General features: G+C 42.8%; 2 long non-coding RNA genes across 2 annotated transcripts in view; one reads left to right on the top strand and one right to left on the bottom strand.

Annotated features, from left to right (window-relative positions):
* The window catches only part of LOC149442476 (uncharacterized), a 118,010-nt gene that overhangs the window by 81,900 nt on the left and 11,857 nt on the right, over positions 1 to 24,253 (top strand). The gene's annotated exons all lie outside the window — the stretch shown is intronic.
* On the bottom strand, positions 9,063 to 13,428 carry LOC149442477 (uncharacterized). Its single transcript, XR_016307161.1, has 3 exons — positions 13,379 to 13,428; positions 12,912 to 13,064; positions 9,063 to 9,190 (listed from the first exon to the last, which is right to left on the bottom strand). It is a non-coding gene; the product is annotated as an uncharacterized LOC149442477 (long non-coding RNA).

Raw genomic sequence — 24,253 nt, 5'->3', positions numbered from 1 at the left:
TCAGGTTTGTTGTATGGAGCCCCGTGGCTTCTAACAGCAGCCCTGTGCCCATGATAAATTTAGAATTTAAAAATAACTCTAATTCTATGTTGCCTACTTAATGTGGAGTTCCACTCACACTGTAAAAAAATAAAAGTCAGCAGCTACAAAAACAGCCACTCACCTGTCCCACAATCCCGTAGAGTCCTCCCCGCAGCCCATTTCACCAGCCTTCTGGTGTTCCAGGCGCTGGCATCTTCAGTGTGGGCACCCGGCTGTGACAGCTTGCGGCTTCACAGCCGGGTGCCCACTGCGCATGCATGAGTAGCGCTGCACTTCCTGAATGGCCCCGTAGTCTTCTGGGACCTGTCTATGGGGAGGGAGTGTAGCCTAGGCAATCACAGTGGAAGTGGGAGCAGGTACCTGTCAATTTTAGGTACCCGCTCCCCCAAGGTACCAATCCTTAATGGGGAGCGGGGGACCAGTCTTTAAAGCGGAACTTCCCCTTTTGGGTGGAGCTCCACTTTAAATCATTTATACATTGTTCTCTATGTGGTACACGATTTTATCTAGCTACATATGTTTAAATTAATTGCATATTCAGTAACTTATAACACGTTTTTAAATCTTTTTAATTAAATATATTTGTTTTTTACAGGTGCCTGCCTATGTGAGACACAATGACATGTCAGCAGGTACATTAGTTTTGTCAACAAAACCAAATGATCAACATGATTGGTTGTCAAAGTGATTACATGATCAGGGACCATGTTGATTGGTTCCCAATTACTAGTCTGCCTCGGCAGCTCTTAGTAGAACTAGCGCTAACCATGGAGTTCATGGTTAGTTTTGCAAAGAAAATTTGCCAAGGTATCTTAAGCATGGGGCATTTTGCTGGGGAACCTTAATATACAGATTATGAGTGTGCAACACTTAATTACCCAGTCCCAGATGCACATACTTATTATTCCGCTGTGCTTCCACTCCATTAGCCACTAGTTACTTCTTTGTATGGTCTGAATTGCTCCAGCTGAAGCTTACACTGGACTAAGGACTCTTCTTGTCATCATGTGACAGTGCTGGGCCAAGCACAAAAAGCAGCGTTGTTACATGGAATGAGATACATCTATCTCCATACCTGAAGTCTTCACTTCTGGCAGCTTCTTTTGAACAAAATAATCATGTTTACAGCGCTCAGTACACATGTTGAAATGTATACACACAAATAAATCAAAACTCCTCCCTCTCACCTCCCTCCAGGGGCGGACTGACAACTCATGGGGCCCCCGGGCAATAGCGGATCATGGGGCCCCTGTGTCCTTGCTCAAACTCAAAAAAGCCTATGAAAAAGGTACCAGGGGCATCTCACGGGGCCCCCTACTGACCCTGGGCCCTCAGGCAGTGCCTGAGTTTCCAAATGGTCAGTCCGCCCCTGCCTCCCTCTCTTCCCATACCTCACTTTTAAAAAAAATGACAGTCTTCCTAAAAGTAAAAAAAAAACAAATACTAGACTCTTTTAGTGAAAACCTATAGTGCTCTGAGATTCATTTGTCATGCATCAAATGCTTTTCTGTAAAACAAAGATTGTATATTTAGTAACTAAAATAAATTGGGTCCCAAAACCACTGTAATCTTACTTTAATTTAGTTCTGGGTGAAAGTGAGTGACCCATGCAGATCAGCAGCATGAATATGGATGCAGTTCCAGCCAATTACAGGGACTGGTGCCCCTGAGAATGCTGGGTACTAGTATTTATAGTCAATCAGCACATTGATCTGGGTTCTCCTTTTCCAGCCACGAGAGGCAGCTCCCTCTCTGGCTAATGCTGCTAGGAGGCCTCAGGTGAGTGATCCAAAGGCCAGAATGGAGTGAGAAGGGAGTTCCAGCCACGAGAGGCAGCTCCCTCTCTGGCTAATGCTGCTAGGAGGCCTCAGGTGAGTGATCCAAAGGCCAGAATGCTGAAACCCAGGGTGCTTCTGAGAGCTGGTTGAAGGGGATGTCTACAGATCCTGTAAGGTATCATGGAAGAACGTGACCTGCAGCAAGGGCCTTGTGAGTACAGACTGTTCTACATGGATGCTGGGACTTTTGCTGTTTAACCCCCTTGGGATCTATATAGTCAACTGTGTAAGGTAGAGAGGACCCCAGACACCAGGTGTAAGCTAGAGGGGACACCGGCTGGTGTCCAGAAGAGCAATTGTCTACTAAGTCTGCTTATCTATAGAGGGACTTTGCTCCATTCTTGTACAGTCTGCTACACAGTTTCCACTTTAAAAAAGCTGTCCTCAATTTGTACATAGTTTGATTCAGAGTCAGGGGCGGACTGACCATTCGGGCTCTAGAGCACTGCCCGAGGGCCCGGGGTCACTAGAGGGCCCCATGAGAGGCTCAGTCCGCCCTCTGGATATGACACTGCTGAAAGGAGGAAAAAAGGAAGAGTTGCAATGGGGCAGCACCGCGGCAGGCACTTCGGACACATCTCCTCGGAGTTTCCTCAGAGGGTCGGGTCCCACATCCCTGCCACAGGACAGGCGGCCAGAGAAGAGAGCGGAGTCATCATTGTGCTGACCTGCCCTGTATCCTGCAGCAGGTCAGTGTGTAATCCCCCGACCCCGGTGACACTGACAGCACTGCAGCTTAACCGACAGGCGGGTGGCGGTTCTCTTGTTCTGGGAGGACATCATATGACGTCCTCCCACTCCAACGATCGGTGGTGCACTGTGTCCCTGGGACACAGGGGATCACCTATCAGCGGAAAGAGCCGAAGATGTTGGCTCGGTCATGTGATCAGCTGTGTCCAATCACAGCTGATCGCATGTAAATAAGGAAATGCGAGTTATCAGCATTCCTCTCCTCACTAGCTGTCATGATGACAGCTGGTGAGGAGAGGAGAGGCGGTAATCGGCATTACTCAGAGGAGACATCTACACTGATCATCAGGGCACTGATCAGTGCCCTGATGGTCAGTGTAGCCCCATCAGTGCCACCTGTCAGTGTCCATTAATGTCACCTGTCAGTGTCCGTCAATGCCACCTGTCAGTGCCAATCAATGCACATCAATAATGAAAAAAACTCCTGTGCGCAATGGAACACCTAATAATAAGCAGCACACACTCGCCTCAACCACAAGGAAAGAACATAGAAATACAAAAAATAGTGCAGCGCTAACAACCTATACTAAAATACAAATGAGATAAATGGAAATATCACATATAGAATGCACAATAAATATTCAGTGTTAGGTGCTCATAAAATTAATACTATGTGCAGCAGTCCATAAATGCCAATGATGGTGAAAAATCACAGCAAAACACCGTGAGGTGATCACAGTGTCACTCAGTGTGCGGCCAATCCACAGATGGCCAAGATGGCCCCTCACCTCCTTGATGCGACCCACTGGGCCAAACAGCTATGTAGGTGACCTTATACACCCAATAAGGTATCATCAAAGAATGGAACGTATGGATAGATCCCTCCAATATCTTCTATCTCCTAGGTACTCGATTCCACAAAACCGTTTAAGATACCATTAAAAACAAAGAAGATCCTCCATAGTGTAATCCAGTTTTAATAATAACATGAATATAAATAAAATGCCCACTCACATGTAAAATGACAAAGATCAGCTTTTTCCCAAATCATGGGTGTGTTTCCATGGTTCTCATGCTAAGAAATGCATGCAGCTCCACTTGCTCCACAATCCCTCCAGAAATGGCGGCGACGCCGGAAATGACGTCACCGCGCCACTGGAAATGATGTCAGTGCGTACCTTAATGCGTTTACGTCACGATCCACGGGAGGAAGTCACATCAATGCACATCAATGCCACGTATCATTGCTAATCAATGCCACATATCAGTGCCTACCAGTGCCACATAAATGACACATATCAGTGCCCATCTGAGCTGCCTATCAGTGCTAGTCAGTGCCGCCTATGAGTGCTGCCAATCAGTGCCGCCTATCAGTGCCCGTTAGTGACACCTAACAGTGCCAGTCAGTGCTGCCTATCAGTGCCGCCTATCAGTGCCATATATGAGTACTGCCTTTCAGTGCCCATCAGTGATGTCTGTCAATGCCCACCAGTGCCACCTACCAGTGCGTCCTCATCAGTGCCCATCAGTGCCGCCTATCAATGCCCATCAGTGCCGCCTTATCAGTGCCCATCACTGCAGCCTCATTAGCACACATCAGTGAAGGAGAAAAATTACTCATTTACAAAAGTTTATAACAGAAACTAAGCAAAAAACCTTTTTTGTTCAAAATTTTCAGTTGTTTTTTGGTTAGTTTAGCAAAAAATAAAAACCCTGAGGTCATTAAATACCACCAAAAAAAGCTCTATCTGTCTCGAAAAAATGATAAAAATTTCATACGGGGACAGTGTTGCATGACCGCGCAATTGTCATTCAAAGTGTGACAAAGCTGAAAATTGGCCTGGGCAGGAAGGGGGTATAAGTGCCCTGTAAGCAAGGGGTTAATAGTAGTCTTCTATTCTATATTCCCTATATAAAACAGTGATATATGTACACTGAGTGGCACCCAGTGTACAGATATCAGTGTTATATATAAGGAATAGCACTCAATGTACAGATATCAGTGATATATATAGTGGCTTGAAAAAGTCTTCCTCATGACTGAAATGTCCCCCATGTTGTCATGTTACAATGTATTCCCCCACTGAAATGTCCCCCATGTTGTCATGTTACATTGTATTCCCCACCCTGAAATGTCCCCCATGTTGTCATGTTGCAATGTATTCCCTCCCTGAAATGTCCCCCATGTTGTCATGTTACAATGTATTTATTGGGATTGGATGTGATAGACCAACACAAAGTGGCACATAATTGTGAAGTGGAAGGAAAATGAGAAATGGTTCCAACATTTGTGACCAATAAAACTGTGAAACGTGTGGTGGCATTTGTATTCGGCCCCCTGGAGTCAGTATTTTGTAGGACCCCCTTTGGCTGCAATTCCATCTGCAAGTCTTTTTGGGGACGTCTCTCCCAGCTTTGCACATCTAGAGAGGGACATTTCTGTCCATTCTTCTTTGCAGAATCACTCAAGCTCTGTTACTGGATGGAGAGCGTCTGTGAACAGCAATTTTCAGGTCTGGCCACAGATTCTCCATTGGATTTCGGCCTGGACTGTGACTGGGCCATTCTAACACATGCATATGCTTTGTTTAGAAAGTTTTGAGACCCCAAATTTAGATCAAAGGACCAGTTTACTGTCCTTCAGGTTTTTGGGGGCTGGACTGTGGTCTTTGGGATCAGAAATTGTCCTGACATCAGTGGGAGTAAACCATGCATCTTTAGTATTAGGGGGAGGACTAGCATCCCACCTTTGGTGTCAATGGGAGGAATAGCGTCCCATCGTTGGTATCAGTGGGAGGAATATTGCCCCATCATTGGTATCAGTGGGATGAATAGTGCCTTATCATTCATGTCAGTGAAAGGAATAATGTCCTATCATTGGTGTCAGTGGGAAGAATAGTGCCACATCATTGGTGTCAGTGGGAGGAATAATGCCCTATCATTGGTGTCAGTGGGAGGAATAGTGCCTTATCATTGGTGTCAGTGGGAGGAATAGTGCCCTATCATTGGTGTCAGTGGAAGGAATAGGAAAAAATCATTAAAACCTTCATTTTGAAGTGTAGCATTGTTGTGCTCTCTTTAATGTAAGTTTTGTTTTCTTTATTTTGTGTAATAAATATTTATTTTGAACATACTGTAGAGAAATTCTGTGACAAACGCATGTATTGTGGGCAGTGTAATATGTAGGTGCGGCTTTGTGTGGCTGCGGCTTGAGTGGGCAGGCACACAGGGGACCCCATGATATCCTATTGCCCAGGGGCCTCATGAGTTGTCAGTCCGCCCCTGTTCAGAGTATCCTACTATATCCCTTCCCTATACCATATTAACCACTTCCTGTCCGGACACTTTTACCCCCTTCCTGTATAGGGCAATTTTCAGCTTTCAGCGCTATCACACTTTGAATGACAATTGCGCGGTCATGCAATACTGTACCCATATGAATTTTTTACCATTTTTTTGAGACAGATAAAGCTTTATTTTGGTGGTATTTATTCACCGCTGGGATTTTTATTTTTTTTACTATGTAAATGAAAAAGTCCAAAAATTTTGAAAAAAAGTGTTTTTTTAAATAAAATTTTGCAAATAAATAATATTTCATCCTAAATCTTGGCCAAAATTTATTCCGTTATTTTTTTAGTAAAAAAAAAATCCAAATTAGTTTATAACCAAAAATTATAATTTTTAAACATTTTTTTTTAGATTTTTATTTTATTTTTTTTATATTATTTTTAATTTTTTTTTTACATACTGTCACCCTAGCAGTACAGTGTCACCATGGTGACACTGTACTACTTGTGGGGGGTGATGAAGATTTTTTTTTTTTTTTTACACTGATTGCTTTTACACCCATATAGGATGTAAAAGCAATCATTTCTCTTTCTCTCTGTCTGCATTCTTGCAGTCATTGAGAAATACTGAGTGAGTTGTGATTGGTCACAGCTTGTCACATGGTACAAGGGTGTTGTGAATAGCCTTGTACCATGTGACCTCTGTGATCATTCACAGATTTCACACGTAGTAAGCAATGATGTCACAAGTGACATCTTGCTTACTACTTTGCATGTGATCACTGATTCGCCAATCAGTGATCACATGACCGGGACCTCGTACAGAGGTCCCGCCCGACGATCGGTGTTTCACCGTGTCCGGAGGACACAGCGGACACCGGATTGCGGTGGTGCGCGCTCCTAGGGAGCGCGCACAGCTAGAAAAGGCGGGTGCCGTTTAGGAACGGCAACCCGCCCCTGGACTGCCACTGCCCTGCCGTTTATAAACAGCAGGCGGATGGCAAGAGGTTAAAAAAAAATAAAACAACAAAAAAACTACAACACCTGGACTGATCATTAGAGTAACAAGTGGAGGTTGTGTGCACCTGACTAAGGAAATGTGATGTGCTTAACTATGGGAGAAAATTCTAGGGGAAAGCCTGGGCAGGACACACACGGCTCCTGCAGGGGTTTCACTACATATATATATAATTTACAAAATAATCTAGAGTGGGTGACTAGGGACAAAGAGACGGCAAATTTATTAAATGTCTTTTTCAGCTCTGTGTATACAAAGAAGCATGGGGGAGCTCTTGTCCATAATGGGCATGGTATTGACACAGCTCCAGATGATCCACATTGGCTCACAATTGATATGATCCAAAAATATTTAGACAGAATAAAGGTGAATAAAGCACCTGGACTGGATGGCATACACCCACGGGTCCTTAAAGAATTGAGCTCTGTCATTTCAAAGCCATTGTTTCTAATTTTTAGAGACTCTTTAATGACTTGCATAGTACCACTGGATTGGCGTAAGGCCAATGTGCTGCCAATATTTAAAAAGGGGTCAAAATATTTATCAAATAATTATAGACCTGTTAGTTTAACTTCTATAGTTGGGACAATACTGGAGAGTTTAATAAAAGACCACATAGATGAGTTATAAAAATATCATAAGCAACAGACAGCATGGATTCATGAAAGACAGAAGTTGTCAAACACATCTAATTTCTTTTTATGAGGAGGTGAGCAAACCCTTGGACAGAGGGGTGGCGGTGGATGTGGTATAATTGGATTTTGCAAAAGTGTTTGACACAGTTCCCCACACAAGGCTAATGTGTAAGGTAAAGTCTATGGGCTTGGAAAAATCTGTATGTAAAAGGATAGAAAACTGGCTAAAAGATCGTATTCAGAGAGTAGAGATTAATGATTCATACTCTGAATGGTCTAGGGTTGTCAGTGGTGTACCCCAAGGTTCAGTGTTGGGACCCTTACCTTTTAATATATTTATAAATGATATAGGGTCTGGGATTAAAAATCCCATTTCAGTCTTTGCAGATGACAACAAGCTGTGCAGTGGAATAACGTCCTTACAGGATGTCTCCAATTTACAAGCCGACCTCAATGCACTGTTTAATTGGGCAACTATGTGGCAAATGAGGTTTAATGTTGATAAATGTAAGGTTATGCATTTGGGGGCTAAGAATATGCATGCATCATACATACCGGGGGGGGGGTACAAATGGGGGAATCAATGGTGGAGAAGGATCTGGGGGTTCTGGTAGGTCACAAGCTTAATAATGGTATGCAATGCCAAGCTGCAGTTTCTATAGTGAGCAAAATCCTCTCTTGCATTAAAAGAGGTATAAACTCCAGAGAGAGAGATATCATATTACCCCGGTACAAATCATTAGTAAGACCTCATCTGGAATATGCAGTTCAATTTTGGACACCAATTCACAAAAAGAACATTGGGAAAATGGAAGGAGGTACAGAGAAGGGCAACCAAACTAATAGAGGCATGGAGGAGCTCAGCTACGAGGAAAGATTAGAGGAACTGAATTTATTCTCTCTTGAGAAGAGGAGATTAAAGGGGGATATGATCAACATGTATAAATACATCAGTGGTTCATATAGTGAACTGGGTGTAGAGTTATTCACACTGAGGTCATCACAGAGGACAAGGGGGCACTCTTTACTTCTGGAGGAAAATAAAATTAATCTCCAAACATGGAAAGGTTTCTTCACAGTAAGAACTGTGAAAATGTGGAATAGACTCCCTCAAGAGTAGGTTCTGGCCAGCTCAGTGGATTGCTTTAAAAAAGGCCTGGAATCCTTTTTGGATACACAGACTATATCTGGTTACTATTTATAGGTAAAGTTGATCCAGGGAAGATGCGTTTGCCTCTCAGGGGATCAGGCAGGAACTTTTTTCTCCTACAGGAGCAAATTGGAGCATGCTTTGCTGTTTTTTTTGCCTTCCTCTGGATCAACTGTGGGTATAGGATTATAACTTTTTTTTTTAATGGTTGAACTGGATAGACTTTTGTCTTTTTTCAGCCAGACTAACTATGTAACTATATACCGTGCATCCAAAAAGCATTCACAGTGCTTAACTTTTGCCACATTTTGTTATGTTACAGCCTTATTCCAAAATGGATTAAATTCATTTTTTTCCTCAACATTCTACAAACAATACCCCATAATGACAATGTGAAAGAAGTTCGTTTTTAAATATTTGCAGTTTATTAAAATAAAAAAACTTTGCCATAACATTCAAAATTGAGCTCTGGTGCATCCTGTTCCCACTGATCATCCTTGAAATGTTTCCACAGCTTGATTGGAGTCCACCTGTGGGAAATTCAGTTGATTGGACATGATTAGGAAAGGTGGTACAAAAGGTAATAGCTGCAGGGGATGATTTGATGGAGGTGACTCAAGTACAGGTCGTAGGTGGAGGTGGGGTAGGCTTCCCTGAATAAATGAGTTTTCAATGATCACCTAAAGGCAGACTGGGTAGGAGCTAACTGCACATACTGGGTCAGGGAATTCCAGAGCATGGGAAAGACTCTGGAGAAATCCTGGAGGCGAGTGTGGGAGGAGGTAACAAGGGAACTGGAGAGCAGGATGTCTTTGGAGGAGCAGAGAGAATGGTTTGGGAGATATCTGTGGATGAAGTTGGTGATGTAGCTTGGGGTAATGGTTAGTATTTTGAATTTTATACATTGGGCTAGCACTAGAGGAAGCCAGTGAAGAGACTGGAAGAGAGGGGTGCAGAGGTCAAGGCAGCAAGATTTAGCCAGTGATTGGATGTGGGGCTGAAAGTGTGCTGAGATAAGTAGGAGGAGAACTAGGAAAGAGCAGTCATGGAGGTCAAGGGAATGGAGTTTGTTGAGGAGGAGTGGGTGGTCAACTGTTTCAAAAGCAACAGAAAGTTCTAAGAGTATGGAGTATTGGCCGATAGCAGTTAGTAGGTATGAAATAATATTGATTTTACAGGTCTTCACATTTTATTGCAAATGTATATTAACCTATTATATAAACATCCATTGTCAGCATTAAACGTAAGGAAATTAGGGAGCAGGCCCCGGGTAGATGTCTGTTTTGTACTATCAATACCACATACACAGGTGAAGACATGAAAATAAATGTGTGAAACAATTGTAAAGTCTCCATAAATAAAAGTCCTTTAAAAACGTCCACAAGGGAAAAACATTTCTGTTTTGTGTTCAGGGGTAACACCACCACTGCCTCTTGTGGGTACGCTCTCACCTTACCTTACTGACCTCTAAAATAAAAGGTCTTTTGCACATATTCCTTTTAAATCCTCGAAAGGGCTGTCACTCCACCAATGTTTCCAGATCTATCAAGGATCAATCTATATAACCAGCTCAGAGAGATACAAAAGGAAACACCATAGTGCTCTCTCCACAAATCAAAATATTTTTTAAAGAATAAAAATGTACTTACATGAAGACAAATTACTTTCACTTTAAATCACACACTCTGGGGAGCCGCACTTTGGGTGAGACAATGAAGTTGCCACTGCAATACAGCCTTCCACTCTGCTTGTCTCTCCTGAAACCCAGAGAGGTTGAAGTCTCATTGTCTCACCCCCAGAGTCTGGCTCCCCAGCATGTGTGATTTAAAGTGAAAGTGATCTGTCTTCATGTGAGTACATTGTTTATTAATTAATAAATATTTTAAATTGCGGAGAGCACTATGGTGTTTCCTTTTGTGGCCCAATTCAGCACAGAGCTGATTATAGAGTATTAACATAGCATACTTTATCAGTTTAGGTGTTTATTCACCTTATGCTTGCAGCTTATTTATAGATTGTGCATAAGTTATTTTTTCAATATTGTTTAGTATTAACTGTCCATAAACAGTTAGAATTTTGTATGAAACTGTTCGAATTTGGAATGCTTAAAGGAGTCAAATCAATGAACGTTTTCAATCATAGTGACAAAAAAATTTGAAGGAGTAGGATAAAAAACATTTCTTGAATGAACCAAAACTGAAGGTGGTTTTTGTTCAGCACAAATTGTACTTATTGTAATGCACATTTTCTAGCCACAAAAGAAACCTGTTTAAAGTGGACCTTTAGTCAGAAAATGAAGTCCTGCTGGATCACTTCAGACTGGCCCCTTTTGCACATATAGCTATGTAAAACATTACAAATAAGTGCCTATACTGTTTAAATCCACTAATACACTGGATTCACTCCGCTCTGCACATGCTCAGTTGCTTTCTATTTTTAGGCAGTGTGCCAAATTTGTAGAGGCCGATCAGCTGACAGCCTAAAGATTTACTGCTGCTCAGGGGCTCTGGGCTTCAGCCATGGCAGCCTCTAGGAAGAAGAAACAGAAACAATGCTGGAGGCAATTTACTGCACACACTAATTTTAGTAGCATAATTATTAATCTGGAATGTTTGTTTCTTGCTCAAGCACATTATTTTTTATCAAGTTGTTATGGGTAAAGTTCCACTGGAATTGTACATCTGAAACTGCTTTCAAGTAGCAGGTCTGGATGAAATTTTAAAACTAAAAATGTTGACTCACTGATAGCAAGGTCAAATGCTGTGACAAACGATCTTTCAGAATTTCCATACAATTGTTCAAACGAGACAGCTTAGGTCTCAGACAATCCTTCACTTGGCCTTCATAGTCCACCATAATAAACCTGATCTTGGCTTAAACTGATTTAACCTCTTCACGCCGAGTGTACGCAAGTATGTGGCCTCTCGGCGGCTGGGCCTTGATGCCGAGCAGCCGCATAGTTGCGCACTGTAAGGAGATATGTTTTATTAATTGGCATCCATTTTGTATAATGCCTCCATTTCTAGATACGTGAACAGTTATTTTCGGTTTTGTAACTTCTCTCTCGTTTCCTAGACTAGTTTCATTTCACTGTAAACGGAACTACTTTATATGGTATCCCTCAGCTATTTGCAGTTTCTGTTCTTCATGTAACTATATTGATAAGAATGGAATGTTTCATTGGTCATCCTAAGATTAAGCAACGCCTACTGAGTTCTGTATAACCGTTCTTGTTTTGCATTAAACAGTTCGGTGTCTGGAGCTTTATTTCTCTCAGGCCTGAGGGTGAAAATAACGAGGACAAGGGCCACAGACATAGGCTGATTCCTACTGTGATGGGAGTCACTTTGGGTGGGGGGCCCATGGAACACAGCTCACTTTGGAGAGGTGGGGAGACCACTGTCTCAGCTCCCCATATCCCTCTTATGTGTAAGTCACCCTGTGCCTGTTAGGGGTACAGGGTGATCTGTCCTAATATTGGGGTGGGGGGGTTGTTGATTGTTTAATGCCATGTGGTTGCATCCCATTGTTCTATTGTGTGTCTTGCTTGGGAGCAAACTATTATGGGACTGTCTGCTGGTGTGTCTCTTGTTACTTAAAGTAGATTGCCCCACCCTGTGTCATTATGCAGGGAGGGGGGGTTGTTCCCTTGAATGTATTTATCTTGTATCTGTGTTAAAATAAAGTAGTCTATTTTCTGGTTTACTTCAAGACTGGTGTCGTCTAGTCTTGTATGGTCTGCTGTGGTGTCTGTGGTCAGTGTTCGGACAGGGAAGCGGTATCCTAATGGAAGTACGCAAGTGCAGTCTGGGGACGGTTCTGTTACACGTACCATTTGTAAACAAACATGTGCTGAGAGCGCACACCCTGTGCTCTCCCAGCACATGTGTTGGCTTCCCACGGAAAGGTTCCGATCTCTCCTTGCGATCAGGACCTTTCCGATCATGTGACTGCCGTGACAGTCACGGTGGTCACGTGACCCTAAACCCCATCCCACCTCCCGCCGTCAGAAACCCCTTAAAGGGCCGGGAGGCGTCGGTGTGAAGGGGTTAAATGAACCTGAGCAGAGAATGATAGTGCAGAGTTTTACTGTTAGGAGTACAGCTGTATGTTAAAATCTGATTCTTCCTTTTAAAATTCATTAGTTGTTTTCATTTGTGTGAATGTGAAGAGAAAGAGGGGGAAAGGATCATTAATACATTGCTCACAAATATTCTACCAAGGAGGTCATGAGAAAGGAACAGCGTGTACCTTGCAGATGAATTGTTTCCTCAGCACGCAGGCAGCTCCTAGTGAAATTGCCATTGTATAGGCATTTTTTCATTGCTTGGAACCTTGACAGGTCTCTCCTAACATGGACGGCAGGCTGTTCTGTTTCTTTCCATAGTAATGATATTCTTAGAACTGAAAAAGAAACCAAAACATCCCTCACACTGCGAACTTACACAGAGCATTCAGAGCACACATGGAGCTGTGACTGGAGTTGTACCACATTGAGCCTTCAGCACACGAACCCACTGTGGGTGGATGCTGCATGGGATCATAGCTCTTTCCTTCAATAAACCAAAAAGAAGAAAGTCCAAACACATAAAAGAGCACTGTGGTCCTAAATATTCAGATCCTTTACAACCAAGAACTTAAAGTGGAACTAAACTGTATCAGAGCACCAAAAACTGAAAATACAATTTAATTCATTTTAATATTCAAATCAAACTCACCTATCCATAGCTCCATGTTTTCTTTTGTTGAAAAAGCATTTTGAAAAACATTTCCATAGCATTTCTAGCCACGGCCATCTTGAGTATGGGCAGATGATTCATGTAGCATGTACTTCTTGGAATGCATCTGCCATTAGCTCAGGCAGGCAAGCAGGAGGTATGCTTAGCTGAGAAAGCTCCTCTCCCTCTTTCTCCATATAAAGAAAAAAACTGCTCATGAAGATTACTGGGATATTTGACATCATTTTGGCCTAGGCCAGAAACCAGGAAGTAACTGAAGAAATAAAAAAAAGTTTGAAACAACAAACTGTAACCACTAGCCGCCATCCCAGCTGTGCTGTGATTAGTGCTGATCGGCAAAGAGGAAGACAGGACAGAGAAATGTGATAGCTCTGTCCTGACAGTGGAGATGAGCCATTTTTTGTTTCTCTGCAAAGCAGGGAATAAAAAACCAGCACATCCCTTAGTAAAAACAGCACACAGTGAATGCACAAAGCACTGTTAGGCACACAGTTAAACCTTTGATTGCCCCAGACAGTGCAGACAGTGTCGTTTGTACAGTCAGTGTATATTATTAGCACTGATCACTGTATTAGTGTCATTGGTTCCCACAAAGTGTCAGCTAGTGTCAGATTGCCTACAATACTGTCACAGTCCCACTTATAAGTCATTGACCACTGCCATTACTAGTATGAAAAAAAAAAATTCCGGTATATATACCATAGTTTGTAGATGCTATAACATTCACGCAAACCTATCAATATATACCTTTTGGGATTTTTTTACCAAAAATTTGTAGCAGAATACATTTTGGCCTACATTTATGAAGAACTTTGTTTCTTATTGAATATTTTTTATAGCAGAAAGTAAAAAAATATTGTTTTTTTTCAAAATTTTTGTTTGTATAATAAAAATAAAAAACCCAGTGGTGATCAAATACCACCAAAAGAAAGCTCTATTTCTGTGAAAAAAAAATTATATAAATTTGATTTGCGTACAGTGTTGCATGACCGCAAAATTGTCAAAGTAACGCAATGCCAAATAGCAAAAATGGTCTGGTCATGAAGGGGGTAAAATCTTCTGAAGGGCGAGTGGTTATACAGTACCTTCCTATCTATTTAAGGCTAGCAGCATAAGGATAAAAAATAGTTCATGTTGACTGAGAGAATTTAGTTCCACTTTAATATTAGACCAACACCTTTAGCTGTAGGCTGTTGATGTTTTCAACAAAGTAGATGTACTGTATGTAGGGAAATTGTTTGACCTGTTACCAGATTCCCCAGTCAGACCTGTACACATGCCTCTCAGACTGAACCAGGGTGCACGCTTATTTTGTTCTCTTCTGACATTGCCATTATCTCTAGGGAAAATAGACTATTATGTGAAAAACTAACCTGAACAACAGCTTTTTCAGAGCTCTAATAAGAAGTACTTCCAACACCCTGCACAACACCTAAGCAGTGATCTTAGTGTCTCGCTTTCCATTCCAGAACATTGTGTGAAGTATGCTAATCTGGTTTTGAAAAGCACTCCAATGCACATCTTCAAACATTACAATGCACATGCCTTTTAGCACACCAGAACACACCCCATATGGAAGAAAAATATATTTGAAATATATTTTTAAAATATTCTCCCCAAATATATTGCCATATATTTAAGATGACACAATTTTGGCCATATTCAATATGTTTCAATAAATAAATATATGTTTATACTGCATGTTGAAATGTGTTTTTATTACAAAATATATGAAACATTATTAGTTTATTATGTTGAATGTGTCACATTCACAAGTTAAATGGAATGGACAAATAAGTAATCTTATATAGAAAAAAAAATAGAGACACTGTTCATGTTTGTAAACAGATGATTCCAAATATATTTTCTGTCTTTTGGGATTTTAACCACTTGCCTACAGGGCACTTATACCCCCTTCCTGCCCAGGCCAATTTCCAGCTTTCAGCACTGTCACACTTTGAATGACAATTGCGCGGCCATGCAACACTGTACCCATATGAGATTTTTATCATTATTTTGAGACAGATAGAGCTTTCTTTTGGCGGTATTTAATCACCTCTGGGATTTGTATTTTTTCTTAAACAAACCAAAAACCACTGAAAATTTTGAAAACAAAACATTTTTTCTTAGTTTTTGTTATACAATTTTGTAAATAAGTGATTTTTCTCCTTCACTGATGTGCGCTAATGAGGCTGCAGTGATGGGCACTGATAGGCTGCACTGATGGACACTGATAGGTGGCACTGATGGGTACTGATGAGGAGGCACTGGTAGGTTGCACTGATGCGCATTGACAGGCATCGCTCATGGGCACTGAAAGGCAGCACTGATACATGACACTGATAGGTGCCACTGATAGGCAGCACTGACTGGCACTGATAGGCGGCACTGACTGGCACTGTTAGGCAGCACTGACTGGCACTGTTAGGCGTCACTGACTGGCACTGTTAGGCGGCACTGACTGGCACTGATAGGCAGCACTGACTGGCACTGATAGGCGGCACTGACTGGCAGCACTGATAGGTGGCACTGATTGGCATTGATAGGTGGCACTGACTGGCACTGATGGGTGACATTGAAAGGCAGCTCAGATGGGCACTAATATGTGGCACTGATGTGCACTGGTATGCACTGATATGTGGCACTGATGGGCACTGGCATGTGGCACTGATGGGCACTGGCACTGATGAACACTGACAGGTGGCACTTCTGGGGCCACACTGATCATCAGGGCACACTGATCACCAGTGCCCTGATGATCAGTGTACATGTCCCGTCCGCGGAAAGCCGATTACCGGCTCTCCTCTCGAGCTGTCAGCGTGACAGCTCGAGAGGAGAGAAATGCCGATAACTGGCATTTCCGTGTTTACATGTGATCAGCTGTGATTGGACACCGCTGATCACATGACCGAGCCGACATCTTCGGCTCTTTCCGTGATCGCCACGCTGTGCGCTCCCTGAGCCGCGCATGCGCAGTGAGAATGGTAGGACGTCATATGACATCCTATCAAAACGAGAGAACCACCTTGCGCCCGTCATTGTACTATAGGGCGGGCGGAAGGTGGTTAATGTACTGAGTTAAGCCAGTTCTATCACAGCACAACATATATCCAGCACATCGCTAACCCTTTGCAGATTCAAGGAAAATTGAAATTCCCTGCAACACAGTTAAAGAATATGTAAACCCAACATTTCATTATCCTGACATGTGCCTGCTGTACCATGTACTTGCATGAAAATGTAACCTGTTGCTTCATTTTTGTGAAATCTCTGGTGTTCCTGTCAGTCCCTCTGCTTTCCTATTAAAAACTGACCACACTAGGCATGAGAACACACAGTGGTCAGTTCTCTAGCAGTGCAGGGAACTCAGCTTGCTCTCCTCTAATGGGAAGCTCAGTGTGCTGCTGTTTCTCCTCCCCCACCTCTGTGTGCAGCTAAGAATAGAGTATGATCACTTATAAAAGGGGGGGGGAGGTATTTACAATGTTTTTTTTAAATCTATACACAAATGTTTTGCCTTTCATTTCTATTTTAAACTGAATGGGTTGGGACACACTAGAACACTGATCGTCGGACAGGATCTCTGTGCGAGGTCCCGATCATGCAGAGTAGTAAGCAAGATGTAATTTGTGACATCATTGCTTACTACGTGTGAAATCTGTGAATGATCACAGAGGTCACATGGTACAAGGCTATTCACAACAGCCTTGTACCATGTGGCAAGCTGTGACCAATCACAGCTCACTCAGTAGTTCTCAATGGCTGCAAGAATGCAGCTAGAGAGAAGGAGGAATGATTGCTTTTACAGCCTTTATGGGTGTAAAAGCAATCAGTGTAAAAAAAAAAAAATCTTCATCACCCCCCACAAGTAGTACAGTGTCACCATGGTGACACTGTACTGCTAGGGTGACAGTATGTAAAAAAACAAAACAAAAAAAAAAACAAATAATAATATAAAAATTTTTTAAAAATGTAAAAAAAAAGTTTAAAAATTATAATTTTGGTTATAAACTAATTTGGGTAATTTTTTTATACTAAAAAGATAACGGAATAAATTTTGGCCAAGATTTATGATGAAATACTATTTATTTGCAAAATTTTATAAGAAAAACCCTTTTTTTCAAATTTTTTGGACTTTTTCATTTACATAGCAAAAAAAAAAAAAAAATCCCAGTGGTGAATAAATACCACCAAAATAAAGCTTTATCTGTCTCAAAAAATGCTAAAAAATTCATATGGGTACAGTGTTGCATGACCGCGCAATTGTCATTGAAAGTGTGATAGCGCTGATAGCTGAAAATTGGCCTGGGCAGGAAGGGGGTAAAAGTGTCCAGACTGGAAGTGGTTAAAATATACTGTATAACTATGTTATAAATGTCTCTTGTTTGTTGCCATGTAATTTGTAACTGAATTATGAATGACATTAAAAGTAAAAGAAATGTGTTTATGTGTTTGGCATTCATGATGACACAAAGCCATACTAGACTGAAGAAGGCTGGCAAAGTTTGAATTTAGAAGGCCAGGAAGGATCTCTACCAATCCATACTAGGTCACCTGAAGTTCAGCACCAGCAGTTCCTTCACTTAGTCCTCATGCACACTGGACGTTTTTAGGGCTCATGTACACTGCAGCTGATAAACTGACATTCAGGAGCTGTTGAGCGTTTTTTTTTCAGCAGCCCCTGAACGCTCCTTTATGTTTTCCTATGTGTCCATGCACACGTAGTTTACAGGCAGTTGAGTTTACAGTCGTTTTTTTGAACGCACCAAACTTGTGTTCAGGAGTAGATTTTACCGGCGTTTCAAATGCTTGTAAACGTATGTAAACGCTTGTAAACATGGTTAACCGTGGGTTTCTAGAGAAGCTTTTTAGCAGTAAAAACGCCCTAACGCTGAAAAACGCAGTAAAAAGAGACTTTTTTTGAGCAAAACGCTGCTAAACGCAAAAACGGTAAAAAAAAAGCTGAAAAACTCACATTTTAAATGTGACTTTATACAGCTAATGTTGCCGGCGTTATTAACCACTTCTCTTCACGGGAGCAGTGCAGGGGCGGGTGGCCATTTATAAACGTCCCTGCTCCCTGCTTGTGCGCGCTCCCTGGGAGCGCACAGCACTGTGATCCCGTGCCTGCTGTGTCTTCTGGACACAGCGGAATACCGATTGTTGTACGGGACCTCTGTGTGAGGTCCAGATCATGTGATCCCTGATTGGCCAATCAGTGATTACATGAAGAGTAGTAAGCAAGATGTCACTTCTGACATCATTGCTTACTACGTGTGAAATCTGTGAATGATCACAGAGGTCACATGGTACAATGCTATTCACAACAGCCTTGTACCTTGTGACAAGCTGTGACCAATCACAGCTCTCACAGTATTTCTCAATGGCTGCAAGAATGCAGTCAGAGAGAAGGAGAAATGATTGCATTTACAGCCTTTATGGGTGTAAAAGCAATCAGTGTAAAAAAGAAAAAAAAAATCTTCATCACCCCCAAGTAGTACAGTGTCACTATGGTGACACTGTACTGCTAGGGTGACAATATGTTAAAAAACATAAATAATAATATAAAAAATGTAAATAAAAATTTAAAAAACATTTTTGAAAATTATAATTTTTGGTTATAAGCTAATTTGGGTTATTTTTTTTTTTACTAAAAAGATGACTGAATACATTTTGGCCAAGATTTATGAAGAAAGATTATTTATTTGCAAAATTTTATAAGAAAAACTCTTTTTTTTTCAAAATGTTTGGAATTTTTTATTTATATAGCAAAAAAATAAAAATCCCAGTGGTGAATAAATATCACCAAAATATCTCAATGTCTCAAAAAAATGCTAAAAATTCATATGGGTACAGTGTTGTATGACCACGTAATTGTCATTCAAAGTGTGATAGCACTGAAAATTGGCCTGGACAGGAAGGGGGTGAAAGTGTCCGGACTGGAAGTGGTTAAAACGCCCCATGTGAATGGAGCCTTATGATGAATAACTAAACAGGATATTAGGTATGTACCGTATTTTTCGCACCATAAGACGCACTTTTTTCCCCCCAAAAAGGGGGGGAAAATGTCAGTGCATCTTATGGAGCGAATATGGAGCGGCCGGTCCGGTATTTCCACTGCCGCCGTGTCAGAATACCGGGCCGGCCGCTCAGCTCTACAGCGGGACCTTATAGAGATGACTGCTGACCTTTGGGGAGGGGGGGGGGAGCGGGTACCTGAATTTGACAGATACCCGATTCCACTTCCGTGGAGTTGTTCTTTCATCTTACCCGTTCCTCTATCCAGCGGCGCGGTCTTCCCGGCTTCTGTAGTGTGGGCATGACAGCCGGGTGCCAAGTGCGCATGCGCAGGAAGCGGTGCTTTTTGTGAATGGTAAGGTGGCACCTGGGACACATGACAGATCCCAGAAGCCGCCGGACCAATCACAAAGCGCAAGTGCTTCTCCCTCATGCGCACTGGGCACCCGGCTGTCATGCCGAGCGCCATTACAGGAGCCGGGAAGACAGCGCGCGGCTGGATAGAGGAACAGGTAAGATGAAAGAACAACTCCGCGGAAGTGGGAGCGGGTATCTGTCAAATTCAGGTACCCGCTCCCCCCCCCTCCCCAAAGGTCAGCAGTCATCCCCTGTACTATCCACAGTCTCTGGTCATCCCTGTGCTGTCCGCAGTCTCTGGTCATCCCTGTGCTGTCCGCAGTCTCTGGTCATCCCTGTGCTGTCTCCGCAGTCTCTGGTCATCCCTGTGCTGTCTCCGCAGTCTCTGGTCATCCCTGTGCTGTCCGCAGTCTCTGGTCATCCCTGTGCTGTCCGCAGTCTCTGGTCATCCCTGTGCTGTCCCCGCAGTCTCTGGTCATCCCTGTACTGTGTCCGCAGTCTCTGGTCATCCCTGTACTGTGTCCGCAGTCTCTGGTCATCCCTGTACTGTGTCCGCAGTCTCTGGTCATCTCCTGTACTGTGGCCGCAGTCTCTGGTCATCCCCTGAACTGTGTCCGCAGTCTCTGGTCATCCTCTGTACTGTCTGCAGTCTCTGGTCATCTCCTGTACTGTGTCCGCAGTCTCTGGTCATCTCCTGTACTGTGGCCGCAGTCTCTGGTCATCTCCTGTACTATGTCTGCAGTCCATTAGTTCAGAATTTTTTTTCCTGTTTTCTGCCTCTAAAACCTAGGTGCGTCTTATGGTCAGGTGCGTCTTATGGAGCGAAAAATACGGTAATTAGTGTAGAAAATCCCCAAGCTGGTAGGAAAGTCTGTATATTGGGCTGGAGAGGAACTGAACTCTAGAAGCTGTGCCCTCAAAACAGCCAGGCAAAGGACAAAAGACAATTCACCAGCATTGCCTGTGCTCTCCCTGTAGCTGATATTACTCCACTATTGATGTATTGTGTTGTATTACCCCGTCTCTGTTGAGGTGACCATCTTGGGAGAGGCTGGGCTTTTGCTTCTTCATGTCAGAGCCTTCAACAAGGAGAACAGTGAGCAGCACAGTAATTACATTACCAAATTTCAAAGTGACAGTCAGAGGCAGCAGTGCCATAGATAATCTCGCACTGCAGCTATGAGGAGGTATGCACAGGAATTTTTAGGCACCCTCACATACCAGGAATATTTTGAGAGGAGTTCCAGACAAAATGTATAATTTTGTTTGAGTAGTACTTAAGCATTCACTATATCTGGTCTCCCATGGTACACAAAACCTGGAAATGCAATTATTTTAGCAAATATAAACTGCTAAATATCTTTTCTCATCAGCAGTTAGAGCAGTCTTGTGACTTCTATCAGTGTCCAGCCAAGCACTGGTTAAAGCTTGTAGGAGGAGTTTTTATTTTATCTAGGAGGATGCAGAACCCCTGACCTCTGTCTGGACAGTGCTGATTGATCCTGTGCTGATCATATGCACTCTCCCAAGAAAAAAAAACCCTCTCTAGCAATACACACCAAACTGAGCATGTGCACAGTGATTCCACACCGTATGTCTTATCAGGAGATAAGAGGAGGACACTGGAAGAAGGGGAGGATCAGAGAAGTCAGGATCAAACATCCTTTTTACACAATTCAGAGGATTAACCCCTTAGGTTCCACAGTGAGTATAACAAGGATGCTTTATTACATATACAGACTGACTTTACTGTTGTGGGTTTAGTAACAATTTAACATTTCAAAATGCCTCTACGGCTCAATCAGGGAAAGCAAGCTGCATAGCAAAATCTCTGTATTCCACTTAGATTGTAAGCTCCAAGGAGCAGGGCCCTCCTAACCCTCTTGTATTGAACTGTATTGTCTCCCGTTATATTGTAAAGCGCTGAGCAAACTGTTGGCACTATATAAATCCTGTATAATAATAATAATAGGATTCTATAACAACAGGGAACTGAGGAATACTTCAGTAAAACAGTATAGAACACTACTTGTGACTGTCCTCATAAACAGTATCCCTCACAGTGAAGTCCAGGATAGCTTCAGTAACACAGGTAAACGGCTGTAGGGATCCAAGGTCCAAGGACAAAGGGCTACCCCATTGGAACTGGAGTTCTCTGGTAGACATCAGGGAGGGGCTCTACATAGTAGCTGGGTCTTCCAGAGAAGCTGCATACTATTAGGCTGTGACCTGTCTGCACACACAAATGTTCTGACAGTGAAGGGCCTCTTACCTGGCTGCAGATAACTTGCCCACCTACCTCTGCCTCATCAGGTGTGGCCTCTAGAGCTACTAAAGGAGGGAAACAGAGAAACATATATTCCCTGGGTGTGACCACAAACCTAGGGAGTTGTGTGAAAAGGAGTTAAGCTATACAAATGTGGGCTGATTCTTACATGAGTGGCCTTGTTGGCCAACTCCTACCTGACATCCTTCAACTGAAGCTGGGGTGATTCACCCTCTCTACTTGTCCTGGAGGACACCAGGATAAAAGTCTAAAATTTTCCAGCTGTCTCTGGAGCAGGAAGAGTATTTAATAGACAGCAATTTCCCCCTTACGTCTGCATGGATAAGTCTTTGCATGTGGATAATTCAATGTTACCCCATTCCTTGCAAAACTATTGCAGCTCTGCCAGGTTCATGAGTGAAAAGCCTTTTAAGTCCTCATGCACACGGGACATTTTTACAGCTGCTGTTTTTGGCTTTTGCCATTTTTTTCTACAGCAAGTAACCCCCCCCCCCCCAGCATGTTATCCTATGTGTCCATGCACACATAGACTGGAATCAACGTTCTTTGGCTGGGACGTTTTTTGGCTGGAAAAAACCCGGGACTAGTGGGTTTCTAGAGGAGTTTTTTAGCTGTAAAAACACTCTAGCTCTGAAAAACGTGGTAAAACACAGCAAACCAGCATTTTTTGGACTTTTTTTGACCCCCAAAAATTTTTTTGAGAAACAACGAAACGCGGGAAAACGCCACTAAACATGGCAAAAAAAACACTAAACGCTAATGCAAAAACGCTAAAAAAACCTGAAAAACTCACATTTTTAACGTGACTTTACACAGCTAATGTTACCAGTGTTATCAAAACATCCAGTGTGCATGAGGACTTAGGTTCAGCCACAAATTCTATATTGGATTGACACCTGGACTCTGACTTAGCCATTCCAGAACAATGACATTATCTTTAACCCATTGTTGTACAGCTTTGGCTTTATACTTTGGCTCATTTTCTTGTTGGAAGACAAATCTTCCTATGCTAAGGGGACCACATCTTGAAAATGAAATATGGGGGCACTCTACTGACTATGCCCACCTTTAATGGGGTGGGACAGGGGTAGAGTAGGACAGGGCTAATAGTCTAACACTTAGCACACCTCTCCAAATGGTGAGTGTGACCAAATTGTTCTAACAGTGGGAGGGGCTTATAGAGGCATGAATAAAAAAAACCTTGACCCTAGTCTGGGTCAGCAGTGCATAGTGCACAGAGTGCAGGAGTCCGGAGTGAGTAACACACAGAGTGCAGAGGTCATCAGCACATAATGCGCAGGGGGTAGGAGTATACAATGCACACAGTGCAGGGGCCAGTAGTAAGTCACACACAGAAGGGGTCAGGGGTATGCAGTGTACAAAATGTACAGATTACAAGTAAGTGTGCAGCGGGTCAGTACTAAGTAATGGCACGATCAGAGGCCAGTAGGAGTAATGCAGAGTTTTAAAGACTTGAATTTGTCCTGGAATCATAATGTCACTCATAATCACTGTACAGCAGGATTCTGAATGAGAGTGGAAGCGCTTGAAGACCACCAGGTGTACCAAAAACATGCTGACTGGAGGGGAGGTGTGTGATGACATCATCAGATTCCTGCTTTTTTTGTCATTGTTCATTCACAGGCTGGGGGAAAGAGAGATAGCCTAGCTGTATTGCCAAACTGAAGCTAACGAGGCAGGGGCGGACTGACCATTCAGGCACTGCCCAAGGGCCTGGGGTCAGTAGGGGGCCCCACAAGATGCTCTTGATACCTTTCATAGGCTTTTTGGGTGTGGTTTGAGTGTTGGCGAGGACACAGGGGCCCCATGAGTTGTCAGTCTGCCCCTGCAACGAGGTTTACCAAAAACCATGCTGACTGGAGGGGAGGTGTGAGATGACATCAGCAGATTCCTGCTGCTTCATTATTGTTCATTCACAGGCTGGGGGAAGAGAGATGGCCTTTCTGTATTGCCAAACTGCAGCAGAGAAAAATGAGTAGCAAACCTGGGTGTGCTGTCTGGCTTTTCTGTGTAGATCTCAGGGCTGAATAGACAGAAACACAAATCCATGAAATAAGACAGAAACATGAATAAGGCCTCGCGCACATGGGGCGTACTATGGCATATGCTGCATGAGGGCCATGTTTACCTGCACGGGTACACACAGATGTTCCATGCATCCCTGTGCAGGC

The sequence above is a fragment of the Staurois parvus genome, unplaced genomic scaffold (assembly GCF_062004578.1).
Source record: "Staurois parvus isolate SC_StPar_1 unplaced genomic scaffold, SC_StPar_1.0 ptg000885l, whole genome shotgun sequence".
Classification (NCBI taxonomy): Eukaryota; Metazoa; Chordata; class Amphibia; order Anura; family Ranidae; genus Staurois; species Staurois parvus.
This window is presented reverse-complemented; position numbering and strand designations above follow the sequence as displayed.